Source organism: Cavia porcellus, unplaced genomic scaffold (genome assembly GCF_034190915.1).
Source record: "Cavia porcellus strain 051 isolate PalLab524CR breed Dunkin Hartley unplaced genomic scaffold, mCavPor4.1 scaffold_13, whole genome shotgun sequence".
NCBI lineage: Eukaryota > Metazoa > Chordata > Mammalia > Rodentia > Caviidae > Cavia > Cavia porcellus.
The window spans coordinates 43,432,655-43,454,705 of record NW_026947496.1 but is presented as its reverse complement, the minus strand read 5'-3'; the positions used below and the strand labels follow the sequence as shown (position 1 = coordinate 43,454,705).

At 35.6% G+C, this 22,051-nt stretch overlaps 1 long non-coding RNA gene across 5 annotated transcripts in view; it reads right to left on the bottom strand.

Annotated features, from left to right (window-relative positions):
* The window catches only part of LOC106028445 (uncharacterized), an 82,292-nt gene that overhangs the window by 10,364 nt on the left and 49,877 nt on the right, over positions 1-22,051 (bottom strand). For 4 of the 5 annotated variants that reach the window (XR_010051330.1, XR_010051327.1, XR_010051331.1 and 1 more), the window contains 2 exons: positions 15,640-15,783; positions 10,494-10,616 (listed from right to left, as the gene is read on the bottom strand). This is a non-coding gene — a long non-coding RNA (uncharacterized LOC106028445). Of the gene's footprint in view, positions 1-5,343; positions 5,415-10,493; positions 10,617-15,639; positions 15,784-22,051 lie in introns of all 5 variants that reach the window. The other variant, XR_010051329.1, reaches the window with a different exon arrangement.

Sequence of the window (22,051 nt, the reverse complement as noted above, 5' to 3'; positions counted from 1 at the left end):
GAGGAGCAGGCTGCGGGTGACCTATCCCATCTAGGGATGCTGGTCATTTACTACAAACCTGGGGACCCCACAGTGTCCTTGGCCAAAGAAAAGCTTGTGCTTTTAACCTTTTTATAACTTAACAGAAAGTTAAAATCTGTGGCCAAATGATTAAATCAATATGGGTTGAGATTTCATCTAATATATCAAACTCCGAAATATCATCATTACTTCCTTTGCCTCATGTGCTCATCAATCTCTGAGGATATTTTAAAGAGTTTTGTTGAAAACTGATACCATAAAATGTAAGTTGGTCCAGTTGGAGCAGCCTGAGGCATCTCAGAGTCAAATTTCCGGCTTTTCTTCTCCTTTACCTGTGTCTCCTCAGCCTTGGCGGGGGATCTTCTATATTCCTTCATGAAAGGGGATAAAGATTGACAAGGATTCTTCTCTCAGGAGTGGATTTCTGCATGCCCCATTTCAATTTGCCTTTCTAATCCCTGGTCTCCTTGGATCTTATAACACCCAGTTAATGAACTCATATTAAATCTTCCTGCCTCCTAATTAATTAAACCTGCTATTACAGTATGGGGCTGTTCTTATGATCGTAAGTCCATTCTTCATAATTGTATTCTTATTGCTTTTCATCCAAATCTTTCCCTCTGGTATATGTAAGTGGTAACAGTGCCTACTGGCAAACTAGGATCTTTCCTAGGACTAACCAAATCCAGGTACAAATAACTACTGTCCCACAAGAAAATGGAAAAACTGCCCTTAAAAAGCATAAAAGAGTAGGTAATAGGCAATTAATTACAGTATAGTAGCGCTGATGAATATGGTACTTTTTGTATTTCTGATAAGTGCTCCCCAGAGCTTCATTTGTTAAAATCTTAGGCAAGTGGAAAGTATTTAGACTATTGGAGGCATACACTCAAAGGGAATTTTTGATCTCTAGTCCCCTCTCCTTACCTTGCTGCTAGTACATGAGAGTAACAGTTTTGTTCCAACGATCACTTGTAACATGATTTGCGCCTCTATGACCTCAGCATAAATGGACCAACTGATCATGGACTGAAAGGGACAATACAGTGCACCAAGATAAACTTTTTCTCTTTACAAGTAGATTGTCTCTTTAAAAAAGGGGAGGGGGATTGAGATAAAAGAGGACATAACAACCTAAAAATACAGGTCAAAGCATAACAGTTTCAGCAACCTAGTGTTTCACCACAAGATAACCTGACTTAATAGTAGTTCCTATAGTGTCTCTTTCCTTGAAATATTTGAATATAACTTCGTATACCATGGCTTCAGACATATCAAGGCAGTGTGAAACCATTCAAGAGGATGAAAGTATTACAGGGTATTTAGAACCAGTTAATGGAAAATGAACAATGGTTTCTATATTACCTCTTTGCCTATAAATTTTTTGTTTATCCTATCACATATATCCAGTAAGATACAACATGATAAAACCAATGGAGACAAAAGAACAACAATTTGGTGGGACTTTAAAACAAGATGATATTAAATCAGCACTATCTGTTATGATGTCGTTTTCTTCAAAATAGCTGTTCATATCATCACAGGCAATAATATCAAACAGCTCCGAATAAAGCCATTCCAATTAATGAGTGAAAACTTTATAAGGCTTCAAAGCCACATAATGGGGAATCATGATTAGCACATACTTTTATATATTTGGATCATTTCTTACAATAGGGAAACTATTCGGTATTCATACATGTGAGTTTGATTTATTTCACTTATGAGTATGGTCTCTCAAGCTGCATCGATTTACTTATAAATATCTCAATGTGATTATTTTTTATAGCTGAGTGGTACTCCATTGTATAAAAATACCACAACTTTTTTATCCATTCCTCAGTTGATGGACACAGGTTGTTTCCAAGATCTGGCGATTACAAATTGTGCTGCTACAAAGATGGGTGCACATATGTAACTGTGGTGTGATGTTTTCAGTTCTTCTGGGAATATGCCTAGAAGTGGGATAGCTGGAACAAATGGGACTTCCAATCCCAGCTTTTTGAGAAATCTCCAGACTGACCTCCACAATGGTTGCACTAGTCCACACTCCCACCAACAGTGCAGGAGAGTTCCTTTTCCCCACAGCCTCTCCAGCATTTCTTGTTGATGGTTTTCTTGATTCTGGCCATTCTTTCAGGAGTGAGATGGAATCTCAGTGTGGTTTTAATTTGCATTTCTCTAATGACTAATAATGATGAACATTTTTTCATGTATTTATTTGCCATTTGTATTTCTTCATCTGAGAAGTGTGTATTCATCTCAGATGCCCATTTTTGGATTGGATCTTTGAATTTTGGGGGTCTGCTTTTTTTAATTCTTTATATGTTTTAGACAGAAGTCCTTTGCCTGAGGGGCAGTTCACTAAGATTTTTTTCCCAGTTTGTGGGTTTTCTTTTTTACTATGCTGGAGATTTCTTTGGACATGCAGAAACTTTTTAATAAGAGATGGTCCCAGTTATTGATTCTGGGAAGTATTTCCCGTGCAGTTTGAGTCCTGTTCATGAATTCTCTACCTACCCTTATGTCTTCAAGGTTTCTACCCAATTTGTCTTCCAATAGATTTCGTGTTTCTGTTTTAATATTCAGATCTTTGATCCATTTAGATTTTAATTTAATACATGGTGATAGGCATGGGCCTAGTTTTAGTTTTCAGCATATGAAGAGCCAGTTTTTCCAACACCATTTATTAAAGAGACTGTCATTCTTCCAGTGAACCTGTTTGGTTCCTTTATCAAAGATAAGGTGGTTGAGTGTGTTTGTAGTTGTGGTTGTATCTTCTAACCTATTCCATTGATCTTTGGCTCTGTTTTGATTCCAGTACCATGTTAATTTTACTACAGTTCCTTTGTAGTATAACTTCAAGTCAGGGATTGTGATGCCTCCTGCCTTGCCTTTGTTGCTAGAATAGCAACTTTCTTTGCTATTCTAGGTCTCTTCTCACTCCAAATGTATTTTAGGAGTGATTTCTCTAGATTTATGAGGTATGTTGATAGTATTTTTATTGGGATTGTATTGAATCTGTATAAGAGTTTTGGGAGAATGGCCATTTTCACAATATTTATTCTTCTTATCCATGAGCAAGGGATGTCTTTGCACTTTCTGAGATCCTCTTTAATTTCTTTTTTCAGTGTATTATAATTTTCCCTATATAGATCTTTCACTTCTTTTGTGAGGATAATTCCTAAATATTTCACTTTTTTGGTTGCTAGTGTGAAGAGTGTGACTTCTCTTGTTTCTCTCTCTGTGATCTTGCTGTTAGTGTATAGGAAAGCTATTGACTTTTGAGTATTGATTTTGTATCAAGCTACATTACTGAATTTATTTATTATATCTAAGAGTCTTTCAATGGAGTTTAGGGGGTCTTCTTTGTAGAGTATCATGTCATCTGCAAACAATGATAATTTAACTTCTTCTTTTTCTATCTTTACCTCTTTTATTTCTCTCTCTTGTCTAATTGCTCTGGCTAGTATTTCCAGTACTAATTAAGGGAAAAATATAAAAAAATAGCAGGATATATTATAGTAACTTTTTTTGATTTCCTATTAACTTGATTTGAAGCCCTGTATTGCTCCCACCATGTTGTTTTGACTGATTTTACTCTGTTCTGTTCTGTTTGATAGTATCTAGTTTGAGGGTATAGGCAACTACTTTGAAGTCAATAAGATTCACTATAACACCCATTCTGGGTTGACTATTATCTTCCTTTGAAGTCCTGTAATGTTTCCAATGTTTAGGTTTTATTGGTCTTGTTTTGTTCAATTTTATTATGCCTAATGATATAGGCAATTCTTTTTAAGGTAGCAAGACGCATTATGGTAACCATTGTTGATTACCTTGTATTCTGTTTTTACATCATGCACTATGTCTATCCTTTGTTTGGACTGACTGCTTCATTTTGTCATATTTGGTTTTATTCTCTTCCAAAAGAAAAGTAATAAGAACTGTAGGAGTAATAAAACCCAAAATGTGTACTGTTATTGTAAAAAAGAGAGGGAAAAAGTGCTCTAAAGGATATAACTGCAAGTGTGTTTAGGTGTGTTAAGATAGATGACCATATTACCAAGTTTTTGTTGGAACACAACTGTTTGCAGTCTCACTGTTTGAATGTCTACTTTGTATGCTTTAATCCTGTAACTTGAACAAATATTTCTAAGATGACAATATGTAATCTATTAACTAGTGATTTCTTACTGTTTTTTTTTAAATTCTGTATTACTTGTACTCTTATACTGTTTTGTTTTGTTTTTTCCTTTAAATAAAAAAAGTAGGTTGTCTCAAGTATTTGTTATAATAATGGAAAAGGTAACACAGTACTAAAACAAAACTTTCTGACAACTGAGACCATTTTTAGATTTTAAAGGGAAAAGTAAATTGTAGCAGCAAACAAGACGGGTAAAGTATTTTAGGGGTCAAAACACAGGGGAATTTATAAGATGATAGAGGTCTCTGAAAGTCTATAGCAGAAAACCAGAATTATCAGATCTCTATTTAAAATATATTTTTGACAGGAAAATAGATACTGGGTCTGAGACAGATAAAACCCTGAACAATAAATAAATATTGGAATGCTATAATAATTCAGAACACAGAATATGCCCAGAGCAGTGAGTGTAGAAGGTATCTGAAATCTTTTTAAAATTATTTTTAAAAATCCTAGATTCTCAACTGTAAAGTAACTTATCTGAAACCCCAATACTTTAGTAGGCCAGAGCAGTAGGGTTACAAGTTCAAGACTTAGAAATAAAAATGAGCTGGGGATGTAATTCAGTGTGAAAGCCTTGGATACCCCAGTACAAGAACATAGAAAGAAAAAGAGTGAGAGAGAAATGAATTATTTACTGGTGATGCCAGAAGATCATTTAATAACAGTATACAAACAAATTCACAATGAAAATAAAATGTCATTTATTGAACTAGTAATAAAGTCTAAAGATCTAGAATTTGATAAGAATTTCATCATTTTAATCATCAACATTATCGAACAGTAAGATATAGGCATCTAAAGGGTCAGAGCTTGTTGTTCGTTAGCATGTCTTTAACTTACACTTTTGTAAATAGAGAGCAAAATAAGCTCCTATATTCTGAAGATGAATTTTTACATATACTTCTTGTATATTCCAGACTGCGAGCTTATTTATGAAACTACAATTCTGTGCTATGTTTTAAAATTCAAATTTTCTTTATGTCCTATCTCAGTTTCTTCAAAGTAGCAGCCAATTACAACTTCTAACAATAGGCAAAGGAAAACCCAAAACTTTTATACCTGTGGATTTGATAAAAACAAACTGTGGCACTGCAAAGCCATAACTGATTTCATACCTTCTTCCTCTGTTATCCGATCTACTTGGTTCTTATCTTGAGCTCAACTTCTTTCAATTTAGGTTGCTTATCTGGTGAAGTAACACTGAATTAAACGTTTTGGTATCTGAGCTCCTGGTTAGCATGTATGTCCTGAGTTCTGGTTGTTTCACAGAAATTCATAGTTATCCCCGGCATGAAAGCACCAAGTAATACCCTGCAATTCTTGTGAGTTGTGAGTTGTGTTGAACAGCTTTTTGTAATTGAGACTAAATACTTGAAACAACTTAGAGAGAAAAAGATTATCTTTTGGTTTGTGGTCCCAGAAGTTTCAGTCTACGGTTGCTATGGGCCTGAGGTAAGAAGTACAGCTTGGTGGTAGAAGGGTGTGCTGGAGCAAAGCTACTAAGATCATAGCAGCCAGGAAGAAGAGAGAGTGGGAAAGAACAGAACATATACGTACTGTAGACAAGATACAAACCCAAGGGCATCCGACATGACTCCTTTCAACTAGGCACCATGCTCTAAGCATCGAATACCTGCCAATAATCCCACTGAAGTAAGAATTCATCAATAGATTATTCCTCTGGCTGATTTTAGAGACCTCATGATCACTTTCCAAAAGCCCATTAGGTGGCAAGCCTTCAACACAATGAGCACTTTGGATGCCAAGCATAACATGGCAGTCTCTGCTCTGCCCCTCTGCATAGGGAAACTCGGAGGAATGACCCTTTGCCTTCACAATAGTCAGTGTCACTCCATGTGCAGGAAGACTAATGGTTCCATGATCATATGTCTATTATCATATTTTTGCTGTATGTTGGAATCTCCGTGGCATGTCAGACAACCAAAGCAAATTCACACTCAGGATATGTGTTAATCCTAATAAAGATGGCTGAAGAAGGATAAAATCCTTGTAGTGTTATAAGGTTTTCAGCAGTTAGCTGAATGTTCTTCTTAGGGGACTGTAGGAATAGGACTTTCAGCTGCAATGGTAATCAGAATTTGCTTGTTTGGGTACAAGTTAATGTCAATTAGGCCATGGGTAGTTTCCAGCCCTGCCAACATGAATCCTTTGTTCATGGACAGAGCCAACAGAGGCTGGCCTATAACAGAGATGAGGTAACATGTGCTGAAGGAAATATTATGTCCACATGCATGCTTTTTCAGTCCTTTCTCTGAAATAAATATCCCTTAGTGGGCATTGACATGAAATAGATTTCTGCACACTTTATGTTCATTCTTTTAGGTCTATCTATGTAACTTCTCTTTTTCTCTAATCTCCAAGTAATTTATCATGACCAAGAAATCCTTATTTGTTTTTATCTCATACTATTTCTCCCTCCCATCAAATTGCAAAATCAAGTGTACTACTCAAAGCAGGGGTACTGAGGTTTCCCCTAATCACTATTCTTTACATACACCTCTATATAAATATTTTGTTCCATAGTAGTTCCTCATCATCTTGTATTAACAAACTTACCCAGGTATAATCTGGTAAACTAAAGTAGGACATTGGTGTGAAAATAGGTATATGATTTTTTTCTGCAACTTATTTGTATTCTTAAAATCTTCTTTAATCTAATTTTGAATGAAAATTTTTCATTTTTTTAGTGTATCATGTACAGGGTTCACTTGACCTGATAACTTAAGGTTATGCCAACACTATTTCTGACTAATGTCTCAGGTGATGATATCCATCAGTGTTGTCAAGTCTTCATTATCTGTTAAGGCCAGTACCTTGGTCTACCTTCAGAATCCTATAGTTCTTTACTACTACTCACCTATCTAGAATTTTATCTACTGTATTAGAATAAAATCAGTAAAACATATATATGTGTGTTTGTGTGCATGTGTGTGTATAGAAAAAAGAGGTATGAGAAGACTAGATAGAGCCATTCAAAGAAATTGGTTTCCATATGTAATTACAGGGACTGGAAAGTCAAAATGTTTAGGGCAGACTGGGAGGAAATCAAGTAGAATTTCTATGTTGGACTCACCCAGCAGAATCTCTTCCTCAGGAAACTTCAGGCTGATTGCATGAGCCCTAATCATATTATAGGTAGTAAACTGTTTACTTAAAGTCAACAGAGGGTAGATATGTTACTCTAATATAAAAATGACTTCACAACTTCTACACTGTACAAGTTGGCACTGTATTGCAACTAGTTGCCATGAAGGTAACTGTTGTATCCACTGCCTATACTTATAATATCTTTGTGCCTACCAGTTTATACAGACTAAGCAGAACTGCTTGTATCTTCTATTACCATTGTCCCTAATACACTCAGCTAAATGGTCACAGGGAAGGATCAGAGATGCACAACTTTACACTATACACATTCCCTGATAGGCCATGACACTTTCTTTACGGTCTTGAATTCTCTTTTACAGATGGACTCTGGGTATGAGAATTTTCTTAAGTCTGAAATTAGAGGAAGAGATCATATTTTTCAAGTTGTCGCAGTTAAAACCTCCCTTCTACTTCCTTGTTCTTAATTTCTTGTTATAAAATCAAGTGATATCCTTGATGGTAGTCTGCTATTCCATCCTATACCTGGGATGACTAACAGACGTATGGCGTTAGTCATCACCACAGATCTTTGCATGTTGTAAAAGGCACCATTCTGGCTTTGCTCCATTTTACAGTGATTATGCTCAGCTTGCCCCTGATGACTATTATTACTTGATCTCGACTGTTCTAGAATCTTCTCATCTAAAAGACACTAGAAAATCCAATTTTAAAGCACTATTAAAGCTGACTTAGAAAAGATAGTTCTTGCCACTGAGCTTTCTGGATACAGAAATTGAAATTAAAAGTAAAAGGATCTATGTCATTGGCTGATGTTTGTTTGAGAAAGATAAGAGTAAAACAGTTGACTGAGTGGGGAGGGTGATTCATTCTCATATGGTATAATATTGATTCATATTGTATAATATGTTGCAAGTGCTTCTAATCCATAGCTGGCATAACAGAGGGAAAAGCACTTAACACAGTGCTCACCATTAAAACTGTGAAAAACTTACTTCTGATTATTTGCTAGCTGAAGGACCACTATTTCCTTCCCAAGTAGCTCTAAATGGTATCGCATATGGTGATAAAATTGGTTAGGTATGGAATGGAAAGGCAAATTTAATACTAAATTTTTTTAGTTCAGAACATTTCCTTTTATACATGTAAGTGTAGCTTAAACAAATCAATTCCATCTGATTAAATTCACTTTACATGGTTAATGTACCATGGACATTCTTTCTACTCTGGTGCTTTTCCCAAAGATCACAGGAAAAGTATTTAGATGTTCGTTTTGCCTGTCTCCCCACTGCTCACAAAGTCCAATACATTCAAAAGGAAACACTGTATTAAATTAATTGTTTCAAGTTCAAAGGCTCATCATGTATGATAAACAAACCAAAGGAAATGATAAGATGCAGTGTCACATTTCATTTAATACTTGAAGCCACTCAAAACAAGGTAACATCTAATTCATTGTACCCTTACTATATACTCATATGTCATAGCTCTTTAGGGAGAAAGAAAAACTAAGAGAACCTGAAGCTGGCAAGTATAATGTGAAGTTATAAATGATTTAGAGCAGTGGTTCTCAGCCTTGACTGCACTTTAAAACCACCTGGGGAGCTAGTAAAACCCTCAATTCTCTAGCCTCACCTGAGACTAATTAATTCAGAATTTCTGGGGTTAAGACCCCGGCAAGAGAATTTTTTAAAGCTCCCTAAGTAATTCCAGTGTGTCAGCAAGGTTGAGAACCTCTGATTCAAAGAACAGTTCTCAAAGGTTCGTATACTTCTAGACACCTGAAAAGCTTGTAAAAATTCATATTACTGGACAATATCCCCAGCATCTCTAAGCCAGTATTGCAAGAATTTGCATTACAAACACATTCATAGATAATGTGCTTAAGATTTTAAAAATTGCTTATGACAAATCCAGTATACCTCAGTTAATAGACTGCTTTACTGTAGTCATAGAAGAATGATTAAAGATGCCTCTCATTAATTCTGTTGGAAAACAAAACAAAATCTCTAATACATGTGACTTCTGTAAAAGAATAAATTTTTCTAAATAAATACATTCCCCCACTGTATAAGCCTAAAGCACATAAAATGGCAAATTCAAAGTTTAATAATTTAAATGAGTGTAGGGCTGGTGAGAAAAAATGTTTGTGTTTTAAAATATTTTAGACAAATAAGAAAGTAAGGAAAATCTAAATATTCATTAGTTTAGCAACTTCAGGAACCATTTTTTATATAGGCGACTTTTATTGCCAATACTGAGAGAACAAAAGTAGAAAACATACATTTAATAATGATGGTGATGATGATAAATTTGAATTGGTCTTGAAGTATATTTCACAAACTATATCTGCCAGCTCATGATCCATTTAAATTTCTCTTTTCTACTCCGCACCAATGCCAAAACTGGATAGCATCATCAGTATGGTGCCTACCACAAAGTAAATTTGTCTTAGTCACTATCTTTTGTTGATTGTACAAAATATCCAACACTCCCAGTTTATGAGAGGACAGATATATTTTGGCTCAGCTTCAGTCTATAGTTGACTGGCTCCAAGGCAGGAAGAGAAGCCACAGGAATATGGAGGAGAGTTATTTACTGTACAATTTCACATCCAGGAAACAGAGAGAGAGATCAGGGGAGGGAGATAAACCTTTCCAGGTCTTTGCCTCCAGGTCTGCTTTTTCCTATCAGATCCCAATTTAAAAAAGCACTCTCTATAATCAAGTCACCTTCCAAAGCACTGCCCTTGATCACAGTAGGATAAAAATCTAGATATAAGCCATAACAAAATCCATGGAAAGGATTCAGCAAGGATGTGCTGAGTATTGAATACGCAGCCCTGGATAGGAATAGCTGTCTTCATCCTACACATTTACTGTGCCACATTGGCTGATTGGTTGGTGATTTGACTTTTATTTCCCTTTATTAGCATATATTTGCTCTACATGATGTTTACATGCATGTTAGGGAGTTGGTGTAGGTTTATTCCCCTTCCCCTTCCCACATTCCCCCTTCCCTTCATCTCTACCTCCATTTCCCCCGCTTTTATAATTGTTACTATTATTTTAGTTCTTGTTTGCAGCACATACTGATTACATTCATTGAGGGTAGCTGGTACATGTATGACGCCTCTTACCTCTTCTTCTGTCCCCTTCTCCTCCTTCTCTCCAAGCTCTGGGTTCTCTTCCCATTTGCATAAGATTCACCTCAGTGTTTTCCTTTAACAATTTTCTACTTCGTTCTTCTCTTTAAGTGTATTCTGGGTTGTGCAAATGAGAGAAACCGTACAACATTTAAGCTGATTTGTATGATTTATTTCACTTAATATCATGGTTTTTAAGGTGCATCAATTTTCCTACAAATGTCTTGAATTTACCTTTCTTCAGAACTGAGTAGTATTCCGTATGCATAGAGGCCATATTTTCCTTAGCCTTTTATCTGTTGGTGCACATATACTTCTAAGATTTACCTATTATGAATTGTGCTGCTATAAACACCGGTAGACATGTACAGTATTGCTAAAATATGTTTTTAAATTTTGGGGAAAGATATCTAAGAAAGAGAATAGCTAGTTTGAATAGAATTTGTTTTTAGTTTTTTGAGAAATCTCCATTTTGATTTCCATAATTATTATACTAGTTTATATTCCCAAAACAGGGTAGACAGTTTCTTCTTCATCAAAGTCACAGCAGAATTTATTATTATTTCATATCTTGATGTCATCTTTTCTGGAATAAGATGAAACCTAAGTGTTGTTTTATTTTCCATTTCTCTAATGGTCAGTCAAATTGAATTGTTGTCGTGTTTTTATTGAGTATGTGTATATTTCCCTCTGAGAGGTCACTATTCACATTTCAGTTATTGAGTTTTTGACTGGGTCTTTTACTTTGAGGGGTTTAATTTTGTGAGCTATCTATATATTGTAGATACTAGCATTTTGAGGTTAACTAGCAATTTTGCTTTTTCATTCTCCAAGTTGTATCTTCACTCTGTTGTTTCATTTGATGTGCAAAATTTTTTAATTCAATATACCCACATTTGTTGCTTTTTTTCTGTTATTTCTTGTTATATTATCCTGTTAAGAAAATCATTCCCTATTTTCACCTATTTTCTAGCAGATTTAGTGTTTCCATTTTAGTGTTTAAATTTTAGATCCTTTTTGGTTTAGTGCATGCTGGGAGATAAATGTCTAGCTTCAATTTTCTGCATATTACACGCCAATTTTCTCAACACCATTTACTAAAGAGGCCACTGGTTCTCCAACATGTATCTCTTGCACCTTTCTTCAAAGATCAAATAGCTGAACATGTTTGAATCTTCTGTTCTGTTCACTTGATCTACATATCTATTTTAATGCCAATACTATAACAGAAATTGGTGAGACAAAAGTTTGGATTCAGTTAGGCTGTAAGCACATTAGCCCCAATATGAAGTTGGAGAGACTCTGCAGTTGGAGTCTGCAGAGTCATGACTCTCTAGTTTACAGAAGTACCTTCAGTTGTCTTTGACTGTCTGGGACCTTCCTAGAGCATGGTCACTTAGGTCATTGGCTTAAGGCTCCATGGGCCCTTCATGGACAATGTCCGAATACTGTATATATGGGACCCTAAAAGTACATAGTCTCTTATAGTGTTGTATTCCTTTTCTCATTGCTGAGACCAAATATTCAACACCCAAAGTTAAAAGAGAAAAGACTTACTTAGCTCACAGTTTATGGAGTCCATAGTCAGCTGGCTCAAAGGCAAGATGACAGAGCAGAGGAGCATCACAGAGGCTTCATGGCAGGCAAAAGGTAGCAAAGCAGATCTTCCATCCCTTATAATTTATCTGGGCTACTTAGAACAGGTAGCACTAACACCCTTAATCCTAGAGCTGATGAGCCTAGTATTGCACCATAAATTAATCCCAAGATTGACATAGCCACCTCTGCACAACTCCATCTATGACCACATGAGGCCTTGAGGGAACATCTAGATATAAACCACAAGGGCAGAGACTATGTTGCTTACATAATGGCTTGAGCTTCCTTACAAAACCCTTAAAAACTTCTAGACAAGAATCTCCTTGGATATCCTACTCAGAACCCCCTTCCGGCTAGCAGGAAATTTACTTGCTTGTCTTTATAGCTTTTATTTCCTTGCATTTATATATTTTAATTCAATCTGCTTGAACTCTACCTTCTCCACCTGTGGTTTCATTTTTTTCGCAGTGAGACAAGACCCTGAAATTCTGATTTTAAAAATGCTGTTTTTATTACCTTAGCCTCATAGTATAACTTGAAGTCAGATATTGTGGTACTTCTTTCTTTGCTGTTGATGTTCAGCATTGCTTTTGCTATTCTGGGTCTCTTATAGATCCATGGAAATTTTAGTATTAATTTCTCTAAATCTGTTAGGAATTCTGGAGGTATTTTTATTGGGATTGTGTTAAATCTATATGTCACTTTTGGAACTATGGGCTGATGATATCAGTTCTGCTCATCCAGAATAGGGATATCTTTGCAGATGTCCTCTCCAGTCTCTTCATGCAAAGCCCTGTAATTTTCACTGTAGAGCTCTTTCGCTTCCTTGGTTAGGTTTGGTGGACTTTTCTGGCATACTTCATAAATTTAATGTTAGTTAGTCCAAGAAATTCAGAACTGATTCTTAAATGAGGGCTTTTGGAATCCTAGTCTTTGTCACTTGGTCTATGATCTCTTTAGAAAAGCAAGACTTCCTGGGAAAACCACACGTCAGAAGGTGATCACAAATAAGCAGCTATGAGACAAACACTGAACTCCTTTGTGGAGGTACATACTATTGGGAAACCATCATCCACCAGTCACTGAACATCGGCAAACCTTATAAATATGATCTTGGTAACTTTTATTTCTGGATATTTTCTCAAAGATGTTTGTATAGAGGGATATATTATTCCCCATGCAGGACAGAAGGCATATTTGCTTGCAAAAAAATATGGTAAACATAATGTGATGCTTTCCTCTGGGTAAAATTTTGACAGGCTTGCTTACTGATACCCCACTTAAAGAACTGGGGTTTCCTAAACATGGCACTACTTAATTCTAACACAAACCAGTCGTGAGTAGAATATGCCAAATCTTGTGTCTGTGTGTCACCATTAATTGTCTGGGGAAGGGCTCTGATATAAACATGAAATTTGACTATTTACCATGCTATGTGTGATAAAATCCATTGTGTCTGATGTAGGCATTTCAGGCCTTTTATGTGTATCAAGAAATGTGTTATGCTAACCTGTTGTCATGTGAATAGAATCCACTACAATACTGACAGACCCTAAAACAGCCAATGTGTCTCTACATATTCATACAGTATCCAGGCAGCCAACACTATCTGTGTGGATATGGTCACTGTCTTTTAACAGAAGGAAAATATAAAGAATGCATGTTATTGCTAAAGTTATTATGGTCATCCATGCAATGGAACTTGATATAGCTTTGAAAATTGTCATAGCTATGAAGATACTGATCTGGAAAGAAATTCAAGAGACTTTCAGTTAACAAATAAATTATGTACAATCATATATATCACATAGAAAAGAAATTGAAAGCTTATGACTTAAGCTTATTTATACTGAAAAGTTTTTGGAGAACCACTGATTGTGCTCTTTATATATTTTTTCATTGTTTATGATATAATTTCTTTACTTTTATACTTCATGTCTTTTAAGATTATATTTGTCAATGATCTTAAGCATAAGGACAAACTGAGAATAAAGTTATCAGAAAAAAAGACTGCATTTCTCAGCCCTTTCCATGCAAGGAATTATTGTCACATAACCAATTTCTGGTTAAATAAACATAAATAGATGTATTGTATATGCCTTCATTGTATGTGAGTATCATTAAAGGGAAATAGCATATATTTCTGTGCCCTTTATTTCTCTAGGAATGCAGACTTGATGTCTGGTGCATGAACAGCAAAAAGGCACATTCTGAGAATGTTGGAGATACAAATTTCCAAAGGAATCTATGTTCCTAATGCCATGCAGTACAATGCCAACCTGACTGCTTCTAAAAATAAAAGCTCCGACTATGAAATGAAGATGAATTTAAATTGCTTTTATCTACTGTTATTTTGGACTTGGGATAGTTTGAAGCTGAACTATATCCTAAAAGTTGCAAGAACAAAAAACTAGGTCTATTTTTTAAACCGTGGACACCAAGAAAATATTGACACTATGAACATCAATAACAATATTATGACTAGTGCAGGACTTCAAAAGAAAAGATGGACAGATACTCCATAAAAATTTCTGAAGTGCTAGTAGGATCCTGAGGATTCTATTACTCTTCACAGAAAACTGAATTTCCTGCTGATAATGTGACAATTTAAGTTGGAAAGACTGCTTTTTGAAGCTGTCTTCCAGAATGTAGAAAGTGAATCGCACTTCTCTGTCATTAAACAAGTTGTACTAACTTCCTAAAAGACAAGAATATTAATACAGAATGCACGAAACTTCAGTGAAAGGAATTTAACTAACAGAACTTTAAAAGTTATTTTCCTGTCTTTCATTTTCAATTTGAAACTTCTTTGAATGGCTACTGTATCATCCTAACAAGCACATACAGAAAATCAATAAACCAAAAAGTTCAATGTAGTATAAAATGACTGAAGTTGGAAATACTATGCAATATTGTACTAAACTAAACTAATTCTACCAGACATTTTTTTTCTTACTGCAACTATTTTTAATGTGCTAGAGTCCTCTTACGATGTATCTTTTGTTATAAGGTAAAGTCATTTTTGTGCAGCAGGGAGTCATTGCTTCTGAAAATTTTATCTTAGGTCTCATTTTTTATTTCCTTTAAGCAAAATGAGTATCAGGTAAAGGGCTTAGATAACTACCCTGAAAAATCATAATTTATCTACAGTGAATACTTGGAATATAAAATCAAGAATTAGAAAATGCATGAAATGATAACTATAGCAAAGTTCTTTTCAGATCATTAAATACTGCATGTGCTGTGCAGTGTTTAACCCTAGGTATCATTTTGAAGCACAGCAGTGCCTATATTTCCTAAGCTTTTGAATATGAGAGATCTGCTCTTAAATTTGGGGGGTTTATTCTTTGAATTTGGGAGTTGTTAAATTTAACTTGCCTCTAAAATTGGCATGCTTGTTGATTTAATTCATGTGTGAATAACTAATTAGAAATTTGAATGGTCACAGTTATATACTGTTTCTTTGCTCTTTTGTCATATGTCAATAACAATCTTTTAAAACATTCAGAAAATCTTGTTGTACTTGGTTCAAAATACCCACCTCTATACAGGTTAGCCTGGTGGTCTAGTCACACACATGTTCTCAGTACTGTATCCATAGACTTGAAATAGGGCAGAAAAAGCCATGGTTTCCAAGGTCGACGTCCTGAGATAAGCCAGGAACCACACTGTCCTCCTTTTGCAGCTGACAGTGGAGAAATCACAGGAATAAAATACGTTTTGCATAAGATGCAGTTATCTTTGATCATGTTGATCTCTGGTGTGTCTGATAAACCAGACAGGACAAACATCTGGAAGATTTTTCCTTGCAAATAAAACTAAAAAAGTCAACTTGTACATTGCAAAACATGTGGTTATTACCACATGATTATTGCTAGAAACATCTGAAAGTTCAGCTCATGTTATTCGAGGTCAAGAGTAGTTTTCCAGGACCTGGAATGTTAACAGAAAAAGTTAAGCAAGCCAAGTACAGGAGACAGGTATTTGTCAAGCTACAAGACAGATCACTGCCACTGAGACAAGGGTAGATACTCATTTGAATGCAAGTGATAAAAGCTGGCGAATTCTGCACAAGAGTCTTCAGCATCAAAATTGACTAGAACATAGTGAAGGACCCCAGGAGAAATTAAATCCTAAGACTCAGACCAAATATGGAAACAATGATTTTAGGGTTTCAAAAAGAAAAAAATGATGAAAAAAAATAGGAAAAGAAAAGAGGAGTAGAAGTGGGTAAGGGAGACAAAGAGGAAAATATTTAATAAGACATTACTTTATGCAAGAAAGGCCATTGTAGTGGGTTGCATGGTGACTTCTAATGAGATATATCACATCCTAATTGCCACACACTCAGTATTACATTACTTGGAAATAAAGATTTTTGCAGATATAATTAAGTACTTGTATCTCAAAGTAAGATTATTTTGGATTATGTGATGAACCTTAAATCCAATCGCAAGTATACTTTTAAGGGTCACGCACAGAAGTATCAAACAGAAGAGCAGAAATGAATGTATCAACAGAGGCAGATACTGGAGGGATACAGTCATTAAATGAAAATGTCAATATAAATCAGATACTAAAAGAAGTAATGAATTAATAAAAATCTCCCCTAAACTTTCCAGAAAGTATGTCTCTAATATCACCTGTATTTTGGACTCCTGGTCTCTAGAAATATGAGTGAATTCTTTCCACAAGATCACAAGTTTTGTGGCCTGTATTAGTCAGTTTTTCATCACTGAGACAAAATATCTGACAGCTGCAACTTAAAAAACAAGAGATTTTTCATTTGTGGTTTCAAAAGTTGCAGTACATGGTTAGTTGACCCCAAGGTAGAACCATGATGACAGAAGATTATGGCAGAGGGTATTCGCTGAACTCATGGCATTCAGGAAGCGAAGAGCAGGGGAAGATCCAGAGAGGAAAGCACCAAACCAATTATAGTATCTAATTCAAGTGTACCCATGACCCACCCAGATGCACTCTAAGTATGTTTCACTAACCCCCAGCGAACAGTCAAGATTAATAGTGATTTGTTAAGGCAGTCACAGAAACCTACTATACCACTGAAGCAGAAGACATCATTATTCACATTTCAATAATGGAATGCAATCTCAGTAAAGCTTAGAGAGACCCCAAAGTTTCCAGCTCTCAAGTGTCGAGGAAAGGATTGGAATCCAGGCAGTCTGGCTCCTGGGCTCATACTCTCAACTCCTGTCCTAACTCATCAATTCACAAAAGCACAAGAATTATTCAGTGTCTCAGCTCATTACAGAACAAGGCTAGAACTGCTTCCATCAAAGTCTAAAAGCAAGGCAAACTGAATCATACAAATTATCAGTGATTTTAGCTGTGAGAAACTGAAGAAACAGGAAGAAAAGATGTAGCAAGACTTTGAGTAAGTGAGTAACTGCACCAACAGTCATCTTGTGCTCTGATATCGTCCTACCTGGCTAAGATAACTGAAGAAGCCTTAAAATACATAAGCCTGATTTTAGGAATATACTATAAATCTAGGAAAGTATAAAAACATGAATCCAATAAGTTTTTAAATACCAAAAATAAAATGTGATTATAGAGATTTATCATTTCTTTTGTCAGAAATACTAATGAGTAGACTGAATAGACTCAGAAAGAGATAAAAATATCTGTCACTTTAGCACCTAAAATAGAAGTGAAGATGGGAGTTAAGATGTTACACTAGAACTGAAGCAACTGACTTGGGTTTATGGAAATCAACAACGCAGATACCAAGCTCTGCATCCAAGAATCAGGAATCGTCCCAGTAAATGTCAGGGGGACCTCATGAGATCCATGAGTAACTCAGCCTTCATCAGTTATCTATGGAGATTATTTTCTTCTATTTTCTTTGCAATATGCCCTGAGCTACCTACCCTACCTCCTCTTCTCTTGAAATACTGAAGTATTCATCCATGAGCTGGAGAGTGGGCTATGGTTTTCAGTAAATAGGTAATAACACAGCACCCACATGAAATAAATCCCATTTGTAGTTTTTGTCAGTGTCCATAGTGTAAATAATAACACCGTGGCAAATTTCAATCTATCAAAGTGCTATAATTAGATCTGAAGTAGGAAAGAGATGTGCAGTTGCCATCATTAATATGTATTCATGCTATATAGGTACATGGCATGAACAACATAAGAACATCAATAATAGTAAAACTACAGGACAATATTTAAGGAATGAAGTTCTGCTTGTTATTTTTTAAAATATCATTTAGCTAATACCTGGAGAATTTAATTTTAATAATAGCTTTGTTTAACAACAGATTAACAAAATCCCTGAAAATACATGTCTCCTCTACCTAGCACTGTGAGACGGAAACATTTTCCAAAACCAATCTGTCTTTTAATGGTTTCTACTCAGTGATTTTGGATTACTTCACCATTCTGTGTCTACCCCTTTGAAGCCCCATGAAATGTTTATTCTGAAAATTACCTTCATTCTTCATTTTCTAAAACATGGTTGATACAGTGTTATACAAGTCCTAGGTGTTTATAGATACTTAAGGATAATGGAACATTTTATATAAGTATACTTTACACAACTAAAAATTGAATATTAGACTACATTTATTGATTGATTGATTGGTTGGTTGGTTGATTTTGGTACCAGGGATCAAACTCATGACCTTGTGCTTGTCAGGCAGACACTTGTGCCACTGAGCTAAGCCCCCAGCCCTAGACTACATTTATTTTTAAAAGTGATGTAGCACCCTGATCCTTGAAATTCCTTTTTGACCATCCATGTCCAGACATTTTTCTCTGGATTTATAGACCACTTCCCCTTTCTTCTCTCTATTTTTCCTTGACTAAAAATTTCATCAAAATGTAAGATGTATTTGTTAGCATTCTTCCCCAGTCACTTCTAGAGCATGCCCCACCTAGGCCTCAACTTTTATAGCTCAAGAAATTCTTTGACGTCGTTTTGTTTTGTTTCTGTTCCCTGGTTTTCTATAAATGATTTTTGTGATCCCTAAGAGGTCTTCTGGAGCCATTTGTAAAATTAATACCACTGATGTGCAGCACATCAAGAAGCAAGAATCACGTCTTAGATTGCTTTAACATCACTGTTGCCACAGTATCAATTTTTTCTTTCTTTCTCTCTCTCTCTCTCTCTCTCTCTCTCTCTCTCTCTCTCTCTCTCTTTCTTTCTTTCTTTCTTTCTTTCTTTCTTTTGGCCTGATATAACTCATTTAAATACCAGTCATAGCCCATCACCTTTGGCCTACATAAAACCTCTGCTATGCTGGGCTTGGTGATAAACACTTGTAATACCAGCTACTGGTGAAGTTGAAACTAGAGATTCATGAGTTCAAGGTCAGCCAGAATAATTAAGGAGACTGTACCTCAAAATCAAAAGTATAAAAGGCTGGGGGTAGAGCTCAGTGGTAGTACATCCATGGGTGTCTCCCTTCCTGCCTGGTAATTTGTCATCTAGATGTCTTGTTCCTCATCTCACTAAACTGAAGCCTTACATGTGCCACAGCTGCTGACCATGGTAAAATCTAACAGTCACCAGTAGAACCATATAAAGAAGCTACCCTTTTCCCATGTGTTTCTCTAAATAAGCCACAGCCTGTGGAAAAATCTCCAGAGTAACACACATGATGTTAATAAGAGTTTGGCCCCATGTTACCCCACTCTATTTCTCTGACTTCCTTCAAACTGGTTGAGCTGCCAGCTACATCCAAACATCTCAGAGGCACACAAACATTTCTGCAGTCTGTAAATAAGTCCTTCCATTTCACAAATTTTGCTTTCACTATCTCATGTTTCTTCCAACTGACACATGCAAATGGACACAGGATCCCCTACTGTGGGGCTATGTTAGGCTCTTGCCACGCTCAACAGAACTCTCAAGAAAACAGCAAGATATAAATCACAACAGATAAGTTTATTATCAGAAATTATGACAAGTAGGGCCATTAGAGAGCTTCCTGACCCAGCAGAAGTTAATTGCATCATGATTCAAAGATGCTAGGGCACAGCAAAAAGGGCTGAGCTCATGTCTTCAACAGGATCCAGAAGTTCAGGACGTGTCCATAAAATGACACTAGAATTTTCAGGAAAGTTCCAGTTCTGTTCCATGTTAAGGCAGAAATCACAAATTAAGGGAAACCCAAGCTACAATTAAGTAAAACCAAAGGACTTCACAATAAAAATGTGTAATCTTTAAAAACAGAAAGTGATAACCAAGTCACTACCCCTTTGTTACATGACTCTAGAAATCTGAGATTGTGCCATTTTCTTAATATCGCTCATGCTGCTTACTACAGAGTCTTATCTAAGAACTCTGGATTTTAAGTTGTAGGTAGAGTGGTTGAATCATACTACACTCAGAACAGCTGCACCCACCTCAAAGTTACCGAGCCAATCAAATTGAGGGAATGGTATTTATTCAGTGACACGATGACATGAAGCCATTCATCATATTAAACAGTGGTGAAACTGTGAAGTCAAACCACATACAATTTCAATTCCCCTTACCACAACAAATCCCCATATTTCTGTGTTAAAATTGATAATATATGTGATGTCAGAGTATAAGAAATTTAAATAAATCCTATATTACATTAAAATAGCTCATTACTTAGATATCAACCCACATTCTGATTTTCCATGTTTTAATTTCAGTCATGTGCATCAATCCATTGGGCTAACACCAACTTTATATCAAAGATAAATTAGCCCTAAAGACATGTGCATGCACATTCATGTAATCACAGAGAATTACAGAATGTAAGCGTATTACCTTACTCCTGTGAAAATAATCCTGTCTTATTGTATCACATATAAGGGAAGAATGTACTATATTAGACATGGCATAATAGGGATATTAGCTTGAAATCCATTTCAGGTAGAATTCCCACTTTGCTATGCTTGGTTATGTATCAAAATTACTGCAATGTAGTCAAACATCAAAGTTTATTTCTAAGATACACACAGGGGAGACTGTTGTTCAGTGGGCCCTTTCATACTCTCTTACATAAAGCAGATGTTTAATGCCCCCCCCTTTAAAAAATATGTCTATCTGTCTCTTTGTACTATTACATCAACAGGAACAAACTGTGAACTAAGAAAGTGTTTCTAAGAGTGAAAAAATCATATATATATATATATATATATATATAATCTCCATGTGGCTCTAATTTTCTCTGCATCTACTCAGATTTAATATGAAGGCTTCTCAGTGAAATTTAATGTTACCTAAAATGCACTCTTCATCATAAATGTTCCTTTAAAATGCATTCTTTTTTGAATGTATTATTTAAAAATGTTCTTCTAAAACATGTTTTCCGTATTTGTCTCTAGCTATGAGTGTTCTGAGGGTGGGAATTCATATTATATATCTTTGTATCTGAGCAGACCTAGAGATTTTATAGATGTGCATACATATTTATTGAATAAGCGGGTTTTGCAACAAGTATTCATGAGACAAAATGCTGGAACTATTTAGTAGAAAAGTGGATAAAATTCTGATAGGCTTGCAAGGTCAAAGTCAACAGTTGAATCTAGGAAATGTGGTAGAAAAAAAAAAGATAAGAGAACACGAATGCAGCAGTGAGCTTTGGGTAGAAAATCTCAGAGCAGGAGGGCTTCCTAGGGTAGTGAATACAGAATACCCCACCCTCCTTGATTTGGAGCTCAGTAACCAGGATGAAGGCTAGGAAGAAACTATGTAATGTCTTCTCTAGTAATTTCTAACGATAGTTTCTCTAATAATTAACCAAGAGTGATCTTTATAATTTCATTTCTCTCAGACTTACCAACAACATTCTTATGTAGGCTAAGAATTCTATGCTGCATCTTATGAATACACAAGTCCTAGCTTCACTCATTAAATTCTTCTTACATTTTTCTACTCAGGATTCCCCTAAAACCCTAGAACTCTTGTATAAATCATTAATCAACTGCAAATGAACATGTCAATG